The 10,689-nt window shown below is 49.6% G+C and overlaps 1 protein-coding gene across 1 annotated transcript in view; it reads left to right on the top strand.

Moving 5' to 3' along the window:
* Nucleotides 1–428: 428 nt before the first annotated feature.
* The window catches only part of FAT2 (FAT atypical cadherin 2), a 55,842-nt gene continuing 45,581 nt past the window's right edge, over nt 429–10,689 (top strand). The window contains exon 1 of the mRNA XM_069868992.1: nt 429–601. The gene's annotated coding sequence lies outside the window, so the exon portion shown is untranslated. The remainder of the gene's footprint in view (nt 602–10,689) is intronic.

Here is a 10,689-nt window from a genome sequence, read left to right as displayed (position 1 = left end):
CCTCTCCACATGCAGCTGCTCTGAGGGTAGATTCAGGTTTCCCCCACCCCCTTCTCCCCATCCCTCCTTGCAACACCCACCTGGCAGCTACTTAAAAACAGTCTTTGGGTTTTTCAGGTGTGTTGGAGGGATTTACCTGACTTATTCCACCCCCCGCTCCTTTGCAGTTGAGGTCCTATATTTCATGGCAATACTAGATAATCCAACAGTAAAAAGCTCTGCAATTATTTGGCTCTAAGGCTTGGGTCCTTGCCCAGCTCTGACATACACACACGCGCACACACACACACAAGTTCACTTCTGCACTGAGAGAGCGGGCGATGCCTCTCCTCTTCCTCCTCCTCCAGTCCGTCACGGAAGGGCTGGCTTTGCAGAGAAGAGTTCCACCTCCTGCAACTTTCTCCCTTGCTGCTCTCAACCTGTGCTGCTGGAGTTTCAGCCAGCGAAATCCCTTCTATCAGGAATTACTCTGAGCCTTCTCTGATTTGCAAGCACCATGGACCCCCAGCAGCCAGCAAGGTGCTGCTGCAGGAGAGGATTTTCAGCGGTGAGAGCAGAGAGGCAGTAAACTTTAGGAGAGGTCTCTCTCCTGTTGCAACAGGTAAGGCACGCTGCTCGCTCATGTGGGAAGTTGAAATGACTCAGGGAGCAGTCTGTACAGCATGGATGGAGGAAGGCATGGAGGATGGAGAGATTTAGTCATGAAACTGCTTTTGCATGTGAGTACCTTTTGCTGGAAACAGCTTTATCCTAAAGATAGGGCTTTGGGACGCCTTTCATCTTTTCCTCCCTTCTGGCAGCCCTAGCGTGGGGTCTTATGGAAGGAGCCAGGAGAAACTTCAGCTGTGTTTGCATGGAGTTTGCATCTGGTCTTAGCTGGGAAACTTAATCACCTTGCAGTCTGTGCAAGCAGGTGGGCTCTGGGTAGCAAAGGTGAATGTTGCGCTGCTGAGCAAGGCAGACGAGGAGGCACTGAATAGAGAAGCACTCCAGGTGCCCACATAAGGCAGGATTCCTGCAAGAAGCATTCTTGTGCTGGAGTAAATGGATGAGCTGCTGCAGGAACAGTGATGGCGCCCGGCTCTAGGCTCAATTGTTGGCTGAATACAACCTTACTAATTGGGGCAAGTCAGTATTGCTCCAAGCTCTGCCTCCATGTTCCCCATTAAGCCACTTCCATTGTTGGCTCAATCCTGGCTGTGCCTTGGGTATCCTTGTATGTAGATGTGGCACTGGGGACTACCCTGGTCCCCATCCACAAAGGGCAGCAGAGCTGGGGACCTGAAGTGAGAGTCATTGTCCCTGCTTCACACCGAAGAATATGTGTCATCATATGCAATGTAATTTTTTTAATTATCTGGTGTTTCATGGCAAAGGAAGGTGAAATCCCAGGGAAAATCCAGTCCCAGTTCAAGGTGTGCAGGAATTATGTTGCTTTTGCAGGAATTACGGTGCTGAGAAAAGAGGTGAAAATACAGGAAAGGAGGCCTGGGCTCTTGGAGCAAACAGGGCCCTTCCAAACAGCAGTTATCAGCTAATCAGCCTCCTGGGGAATTAAAGACAGACTTGGTGGAGTGCAACACTCCAGCAGGGCAAAGATCAGTTGTCACACGACAGGAGTTGCTTTGAACAAGACTCTCAAAAATGCTGGCGCTCACTTGGGTTTGCTGCTGTGAAGAGCTGAGACTTCCCAGCATGTGTGGAAATGCAGGCTGTGCGGTGGCCAGGGCAGGTAGGGCTGCAGCCGATGAGCTGCTGCAGTGCCCAGGATGCCCTGGATCCAGACAGGAGGGCACAGAGCTTGCTGTGTCCTCCACTCTGGTGTTCAGGGGGGGCAAAACCAGCCATGGGACCCAGAGGGAGCTGCTACGGCTCTCCAGGCTATCAGCCACAGAGACCTGGGAGGCTATTGGAGCCTCCGGATGGAAAGCAAACAGTCTGTATTGGGCTCCTGAGGAAGGCTGGGCTGTCTCGGAATTCAGGGACGCAAAATCACCAGGCTTGGTATTATGCACCCTTATCATCCCCTAATATGTAGCACACCTCACCTTATCAGGAACAGTTCAGAGACATCCGCCTGTCTGATAAGTGGTTGGGGTTCCCGAGGAACCGAGCAGGCGAGAGGTTTGTAACCCAGTCAGGGGCTTCAGTCTCTGCTTCTCTCTGTCTGTATATCATGTTCTAACACACTCTGTAACATTGCAAGTGAGCCCGACTGCGCTGCCCATGGAGGGGAGAGCGCAGCAGGATCTGCTCCTCTCCCGAGCCTTTCCCTTAGCTGCAGCTCGCACCATGGAATTATTTCAAATCCTAATGCTCTCAGAAACCAGAGTGTCTCCCAGCCCTCCAAACAAACAAGCATCATTCGTGTACGAAGGGAGAGTTCAAAGGAGGTGTAACACCTGGAATCAAACATCTGTTAGAAACTAATGCATTTTGCATCCTACGCTCCTGCCAACTGCTCCAAGGCAAGTCCTACAGGATCGTTCCAGCTACCTCCTTGCTACAGAAATGGCATTCCCTGCTCCGCACACCTTGCTTTGTTTTTTGCCACGTGTGGAGTATGCGCATACAGCTGCACCCCGAGCAATAGTGGGCTTTCTTCTGTACCACGGGCAAGCATAAGAGGATGCTTATGCATCCCTCAGCCCTTTTTCTTTTCTTTAAACTGGGTTGGCAACGCCGATGTTCCATTGTCTGTTAGCCGGCTGATTTGCTGAGCAAGCAATTTTTCCTCCCAACCACACTTTTTCCTTGGCAATGGAGCAGGTACTGGTTTATTAGCAAAAAAACTGTCTTTCCAAGTTCTTGGAAGAAGGAACTCCAGGGAGAGGCAAGCTGCAAGGGCTGTTAGGAAGGTTTGTAACTCAGAAATGAATGAGCAGCAGGTTTGAAACAAACCAAAGGAATTTTTCTTTTTTTTTTCACACAGAGGGCTTAATTCTGGAATATTTTGCCAGAGGATATTGCAGAGGCCAAAAGTGAATTTGGTTTCAAATAAGTTTATGATCCATTTGGGATGGATAGATCCAGTGGAGGTTATTAAACACAACAACTGTGTGCTTACACTGGTGCTGAAGAAGCAGCATGTTACATGCACCTTGTTTCTCATGCTCCTTCACTGAGCAATCAAACCTGGCCATTTTGGGAGAGAGATAATAGAGAGATTGCCAAGTGTTGATATTTTCATGTTCTTATGTCGTGGGACTGTTTTGGACTAACCAGGTTGTACCATGGATAGATGCTGTGACTCAGGCAGCCCAGGATGGGCTGGCCATGCCATGAATAGATACTCCATATGGCTCAGGTTGACAGGGACACTGTGTGCCCAGCATAGCATCTGGTTGTCGCAGGTGCCGCAAGCAGCATTTGCACACAGCTGCCTGCTCCGCAGATGCGTTGCAATAGTGAGAACTTTCAAAAATGTGTTTCTAACAGACAGTCCAGAGTGGGAGGCAGTGCCTTGTGCTGGAGCATAACGAGAGCAGTGAGACCAGCCTGGGCAAACAAGCCTGCTTCAGGTGTTAATCTTCTCTCTGGTGAAACCCTGAGCTTCTCAGGTAAGGGGCTGGCATTGTATCAGTTTGTAGACACCATGGATACCACAGAGGAGGTGGGCAGGTGGGTCTGGGAGCTGAAGATTTTATATCAGCTTGAAGGTATCTATTTGCACTCAATAAATATCTGCTGCAGGGGATTTCTGTGACAAGGCTAGTGGTATCCTGGCCAGCCACCCCTTAGCAAGGGAGGATCATGCCCTGATCATCTCATTCATTCTGTCCTCTGTGTCCTTACGCTGCCTCTGAGCATGGGAGAGGACCGGGAAGGAGCAGCACGAGGCAGACAGATGGCAACAGAGTGAAAGAGGATGCAGGCAGAGCAGAAAGCTGCTCTCTGTGCTCACCTTCAGGTGCCAGAAGGGAAAGACCAGCAGGATGCTGGGCAGGAGAGTGAGAAGATCTTTGTATCAGTGCAGGGACAGGCCTGCATATGAGTAAGAATTGCCTGGTAGGAGAGAAAAAGGTGAGGGGGAAGTCACAGCATTCAGGGCAGAGGGAAGTCAAATGGTCCAAGTCCTGCTGAGTTCCAGGGCTCCTCACCTGCATCCAGCAGGGCTCATGGTCCCTCACCCAGCTCTTCATGACAAGATGCTCTTGGATCCGTTCCCAACAAATTTTACTGACTGTAAGATACCATATATGTTCCTCAGGTTATCAGAGAAGGGGCGTTGGAGGACTGCTGACACTCAGGTGATGCAGCCAGTGTTCTTGTTGCAAACATCCAGGTTGAGTTAAGGTGCAGATGAGGACTCACAGGTCAAACAGCTCAGGGTTAGAGCCCCTTCAAAAACTGGGCAGATCAGCTGTTCTCTCTAGGCTGATGTGGCAGCTAAGCCCAGTGTGGGTTCACAACCCTGGTGGGTATGGTGGGAGTTGTGTCCTGGGATCCCAGAAAGGATTGCACAGGCTTTGCAGCACCTAAATAAACATCTGTTTTGTGAGCAGCAGAATTCATGAAGCTTGATTGCCTGAGGTGCTCTCTCTTGTGTGGATTCTCTGATGTCTAATAATCGGGTTGGGCTCATATTAGAGCCTTTTCTTCCAGCTGGGAGTCCTAATTTGGACCTTTCTCCTCTCTCCTGCTGCTTTTCACAAGCTTGTGCAAACCTAAATCCTTTCAAGTCTTTACATATCTGGTTAAATTTGGCTGAAACTGGCCAGTGGATTCAAAAGGTAGCAGGGAGACCTAACAATGTGTCCCGTGCACCAGCTTCCCTCAGCAGGCTGCAGACAGGAGAATGATTATCAGTGCAAGATAATTTTTATCCCAAGCATGAGGAATATGTGCAAGGCTGAGTATGAGTTTTGATAGGAGAAAGCAATCAAGATAGCCCAGCATGCCTTATGGGCTCTCACAGCCCATGCTGATGGTCACAGCCCGTCTGCTGGGCCAGCTGGTTTGCAGTGACCAAGGTATGCAGCCCTTGGCAGTTACAGCCTCCATGGGAGCTAAATTCTGGAGAGAGAGATGCAGTCCAAGCAGCAGCAGAGTTGGGACACGCTTGCATGAGTGCCTGGCATGCTGCAGCTGGCTCCTGTGCCAACATGTTTGGGCTGCACCGTGGTGCCCAGCCCCTGGCCTCCTTGCACCCTGCCTGGTGAGCAGCTCCCACCGAGCCTCCTTCCCACCAGCACTGCCCATCTCCACTCCCCAGGGCTGTTTCTCTTCACAGACAACAGGTACCTTGTTCCCATCAGAGCCACCAGTAGTATCTGCTGGTTTCTCCCCACCTCCTTGTTGTCCCAGCTGCCATCCTTGGCCAGGGAGATAGTCTCTAACAAAACCTCCCTGGTTATCTGTGCGATGGCAGCTTGTGAACCACAGGCAGGATTTATCCCCTTGCTGATGGTGGTTGAGGAAGGCAGTAAGTGATCAGTGAGGAAGGAAAAGCAGTTGATCTTTACAGGGGAGAGCAGAGGAAGGGCATTAGGAATAATCTCAGAATAGCAGGTTGAAAGGAACCTCAAGGATCATCTGGTTCAACCTTTCTTGGCAAAAGAATGATTTAGGCGAGATGGCCCAGCACCCTGTCCTGCTGAACGCATAACTATGCTTCCCCCTGCCCTTGGCAAAAGCAAGACAACCTCCCTAATGTGACGATTTCTGTGAGACACGAGCCAGCAGCAAAGCAGTTGTCACTGCAAGGTTTCCTCACCTCCTAGGCCTCCTCCATCAACCCCAGACCCTCATTGAGGGCTCCACATCTCTCGAGGTGCGTGATTAACTCTTGCTCTAGAATGATGTTGCAATGCCAGGACAGATAAAGATCACTGACATTTATAACTCTACGGGGAGTTCAAGCCTGGTCAAGTTCTCCTGTGCCTATGAGCTCCTGAAGCCTTACAACAATGACAGAGAAACCTCAGCTGCATGACATACCTAAGTGAGGCTTAAGGGTTGGCAGCAGAATGAAATCAGGCTCTCCCTGAGTTCCTCACAGAGCACTGGAAAGAAATGCACACTTCAGGTGGAAAGGTTGCAAAAGAAAACCTTCATCTTCACATACGAGGTGATGCCTTGCTCGCAGACAGAGGATGGCTTGGAGACAAAGACATGTAGCACCTGCTTTCTGTGGTGGAGAAGCAAACCAGGGCAGCAGGTAGACCAGCAGGGCACGGACAAAGGCATGAAGATGGGCAATGGGTGAGATGTACAAGGGGGAAAGGGGTGAGCAGCTGGCTGAAGGAGACCATAATAAGATGTCATGGTTCCCCAGTCAGCATGCAACTTGTGAACAACTGACATGGTGACAAAGGTGGCAAAAGCATTCAGCTGTATGGCGAGAGGAGGAGCTGGACATCAGAGTAACAAAACACTTTGCAGCTGCCCTTCCCATATGGAGGAGCATCCTGCTCTCTTTTCTCCTCTGCAACTAACCCATGGCTTGCACATCTGTCTTCACCAGCCCAGGGACAGTGTCCCACCACACTCCCGCTGTCAGCCATGGATGGTGGCCCTAGCAGGACCCCTTGTAGGTCCACTGGCTGCAACAGATTAGACCCAGGGAAGGGAGCTCTGTCTCAGAATGAAGCATTTTTTGCCCAACCCTGCAGCAATACAGCCCCACTAGAGAAAAATGGTGTTCCAGCACCACGCCAGGTCTACCAGCCTGGGGCCCAGATTGTCACACACAAGTCTGTGACTCACAGGCTTCCCCCAGACTCTTTCAAGAGAGTGTCTGCTCCTCCAACATCCCTTAGAAGCTGCTGGTCTTTACTTCCCAGGGTGCTCACAGTTAAAGCACCTGCCTGGTCCAGCTGGCAGGTGATGGGAGAAGCTTCTGCTTGGTCCTTGTAGGACTGTATCCATTCTGCTCAGGGAGCTGTGTGTGACCCTCTGCCATGCTAAGCAGTCCATGAGTCACTGCTCCATACACCAGCGTGCCGCTCGTTAATCCTATGGCTTTCCATGGATCTGCAGCCAAGAAGCCTCTGGTAGAGCCCACCCTGCCAGCACACAGCCACTTTATCACCAGGAATGAAGCTGAACCATGAAATCATCACAGCACAGGGTCCATGCACTGCCCACAGGCCACTCGCTGCGTGGCAGGAGCAGCGTTTTGCAAGTCACTCCGAGCAAGGGCAGACCTCAGTTGTAAAAGGCACACGCACCAGGTTTTAAACGATCAACCACCTTGCTCCAGGCTGTCTAGCAGTATGGAAACAAATTTCCAAAGGTCTATCCAAGCCATTAAGAGACTGGAAAGCTGAGATGGGGAAGGAACAGCCCAGCTGCGCCCTGGTGGAACCTGCAAGTCCAGCAAAAAGCTCTACCCACACTCACAGAGCCCCCAAGCAAGCTGGTGCAAAACACGGTTCTGCTAACATCAGCCCTAAGAAAACCATCCACAGGCACTGGAAAACCCCGAGATACATTGAGGAAGGAAACACCATAACTTCAGGGGCTCTTTTCATTATTTTTTTGGCTTCATGCAGTACCTCCAGGATGTATTTCTCCTGCTTCGCTGCAAAATCAAGCGAAGACTGCACAACTGAATGCAGGATCAGAATCTCCAGGGAGAGCACCAGCTGCTAGGGAAGATTCAGTGTCCCATCCAGACATTCATGGCAACAGCTTTGTGCCATGTCTTGGGAAAGGATGGGTTGGTTTGTTTTTCAAAGTCCAAGAAAGCTATTCAAAAAACTCCCATCTCCCCCAGAAATCAAACCCCATAGACCTGCCTTTGTAAGCGACCAGCAGGGAACTCGCCAAAACTGAGCAGTGCACCAAATGGAAAAGGTTCTAATTTACATCAATATTGCTGCTGCAGAGGAGCAGGCAAACATTAACCAAGCAGCCCAACCCCCATGCAGAATGTACATGGGTTATTTCAGTGCTGATTTGATCGGTACCTATCCCAGGGGGGAGACCGTTTCTTGTGGTGAAGAAGAAAAGAGAGCAAGAATGGAGAAAAAGAGACAGAGAAAGATAGAGGAAGAAAGAGTTTGGGATGTGTACTGGCAAAAGTGCAGTAAGGGAAGAGTTGACCTTATTTTCCTATGAAAATGATGATTTTTCTCTAATCTCCTGATCTCAGAACTTTGGGCCAAGCCCCCACCACAGCTAGCAAGGGGAATGCTGCTCTTAGTGCACTCAGCACTTGCTTTGTTTTGTGTTTGGGGTTTTTATTGCTTTTAAATGCTCCTCTTGAAGGGAATTTCAAAGGTGGGGCTGGGGCCACACCTGCTTCCTGGCACGCTGCAGCACTTTTCTGCAATATATGACCAAGAAACACAGCAGCCCACGCATTGCAGGAGACCCCTGGGAGGACCCCCCAGAGGACCTCCCCAACTCCACATCCCAAACATTTGCCCCAGCCAGCCAGGGTAGCCGTACCCTGCACTGATCCCCCCAAATCACCCATCTCCATGGCCTCCCCACGCACTCACTTTGAACCTCAGTGCTGTGTTTCTTCCTTCATTTCGAACTAACAGATTTGGGCATGTCTTTGACAGAGGACGTTAAATTTAGACACGCGCTTAGGCTCTGATGAGAGATACACCAAGTGTTTACTCCCTCTGCGGGAGTTTGCATCTACAGGGTGAGGGTGAAGCCCCTCAAGGCTCTCTGATCCTCACCTGGTGATTAGGAGAGGAGGCTGAATCACCACATAATGATGCCCTGGTATTTCCCTCAGTCAGGAGAGCGCCTTACCTTCCCCACTCCATCCCACCGATGTCAACTTTCTCTGACACATCTGCCTTCCCCCAACCCATGTGCAATCAGCTCCAAGGGAGCAGTTTTACTCACAGGAGCCATGAAAGAGAGAAGCAGAGAGCTTTCAGGAGTAGAAATAACTGATCCCATGAGTTGAGGGACCAGAGACAGGTAAGGGTGTTTATGTGTTTAATCCTTGCAGCTGACCTGGTAGCCCTAAAGTAGAATCATAGAATCATAGAATAACCAGGTTGGAAGAGACCCACCGGATCATCAAGTCCAACCATTCCTATCAAACACATAGAATCATAGAATAACCAGGTTGGAAGTAGGTATGGTCCTTACCATGGGACCCATGGATCAGGCACTAATCACTTTTAGCACAAGGATGGGGGTAGCACTGCTCAGAGAAATGGGAAAAATGCTTCTTCTAATATACAGGAAGAATCTATCACAGGCAAGGTTGATTTCACCCAGTTTCTACAGCAAAATCCTTGAACTCTGTTGCAAGGACCCTTGAGCTTGGCAGCACGGACCCTTGAGCTTGGCAGCACCGCCTCTCCTTGGTAGCCACCAACATCTGGGATTTTAAGGGCTGGTAAATTGATTTTATGCCATTTTCACATTATAAACAGCTTTCCTACCCACTGTACTAGTGTCACAGAAACCCACCTTGTATCTGCTAATTCATTACTGACACCTTCCAGGGGCAGTTCCAATGGGGCTTTCCCTGCAGCAGGGCCAAGGCAATAGTTAATCAGATTTGCCCTCTGTTCAGAGCACTGTACCCCATTTTTCATTTGAGCTTCACCACAACCCTTGAAATATCCCAGTCCCATTTCTTGATGGTTTTGCATTGTGACTGTGGTGTAACTGATCCCAGACACAGGAGACAGAACAGGGGCTGCACAGTTATCTCCTGTGAGATCTATTACTCTTCAAATTACATTAAAAACATGATGGAGAAATTAAAACAAGAGATCCAATGTGTCACTGTTCCCCAGCGCAACCTACTAAAGAAGAAACTCCAGGCTACAAGTAGTAGGTGATGGTTTCCAGTCCAAAAGGTGGGAAGTTGCAAGCTCTCCTGCTCAGGACACTCGACCAGAATAGCCAACTCTTAGAATCATAGAATCATCAGGTTGGAAAAGACCCACCAGATCGAGTCCAACTATTCCTATCAAACACTAAACCATGCCCCTCAGCGCCTCGTCCACCCGTCCCTTAAACCCCTCCAGGGAAGGTGACTCATTCACCTCCCTGGGCAGCCTCTGCCAGTGCCCAATGACCCTTTCTGCGAAAAATTTTTTCCTAATGTTCAGTCCTCTTGAAGGACTCTAGCATGTCACCAACCCTCTCCATTTCATTCTTTTACCAAAGGATAAAAAAAAGAGATGACAAGCACGGGCTTGCATGGAAATGCTCAAAGAGTGATAGGATTTCCCAGCAACATCAGTATAGAAATTGTCCAAACAGCTGCACATGCAGTAATAAAGGTGATGAAATAGCACATCTCAGCGAGCAGGCAGTTGCTGCCAGGGGACACAATGCTCTCTGTGCTAGTGTTGAGACTTTGGCCATGGGTCCTGCCAGAAAGAGAAACTATTGGACTTCAAAAGGTGATAGAGATGCCTCTTAGAAAGTTATCCTTAAGTTTTGGCTGTGTCTTTCAAAGTTTCAGATCATTTCCAGAGGAAATGAGGCTTCTGCCTTGCGCCCCATATGCGTAGGTACAATCCAGCCCTCATAACAAACAGCTGAAGCCGTTGATAGCTTTCAGCTCAGCTCATAATGGAGAGTAAAGCTCTCAGAAATATGAGGTCATGACAGGTTTTGCAAAATAATTAGCTGGACAGAGGAGTAAAACCCTGCTAATGCCCCCACAGAGTTAAAAACAGCAACAAAAGTGAAGCCCTTCTTAGATGTCAGGAAATCTATAGACAAGAGTGAGGTTAAGGACATTCCAGAAGA

The sequence above is a fragment of the Phaenicophaeus curvirostris genome, chromosome 15 (assembly GCF_032191515.1).
Source record: "Phaenicophaeus curvirostris isolate KB17595 chromosome 15, BPBGC_Pcur_1.0, whole genome shotgun sequence".
Lineage (NCBI taxonomy): Eukaryota > Metazoa > Chordata > Aves > Cuculiformes > Cuculidae > Phaenicophaeus > Phaenicophaeus curvirostris.
The sequence above is the reverse complement of the archived record's forward strand: the minus strand, read 5'-3'. Positions and strand labels throughout refer to the sequence as shown.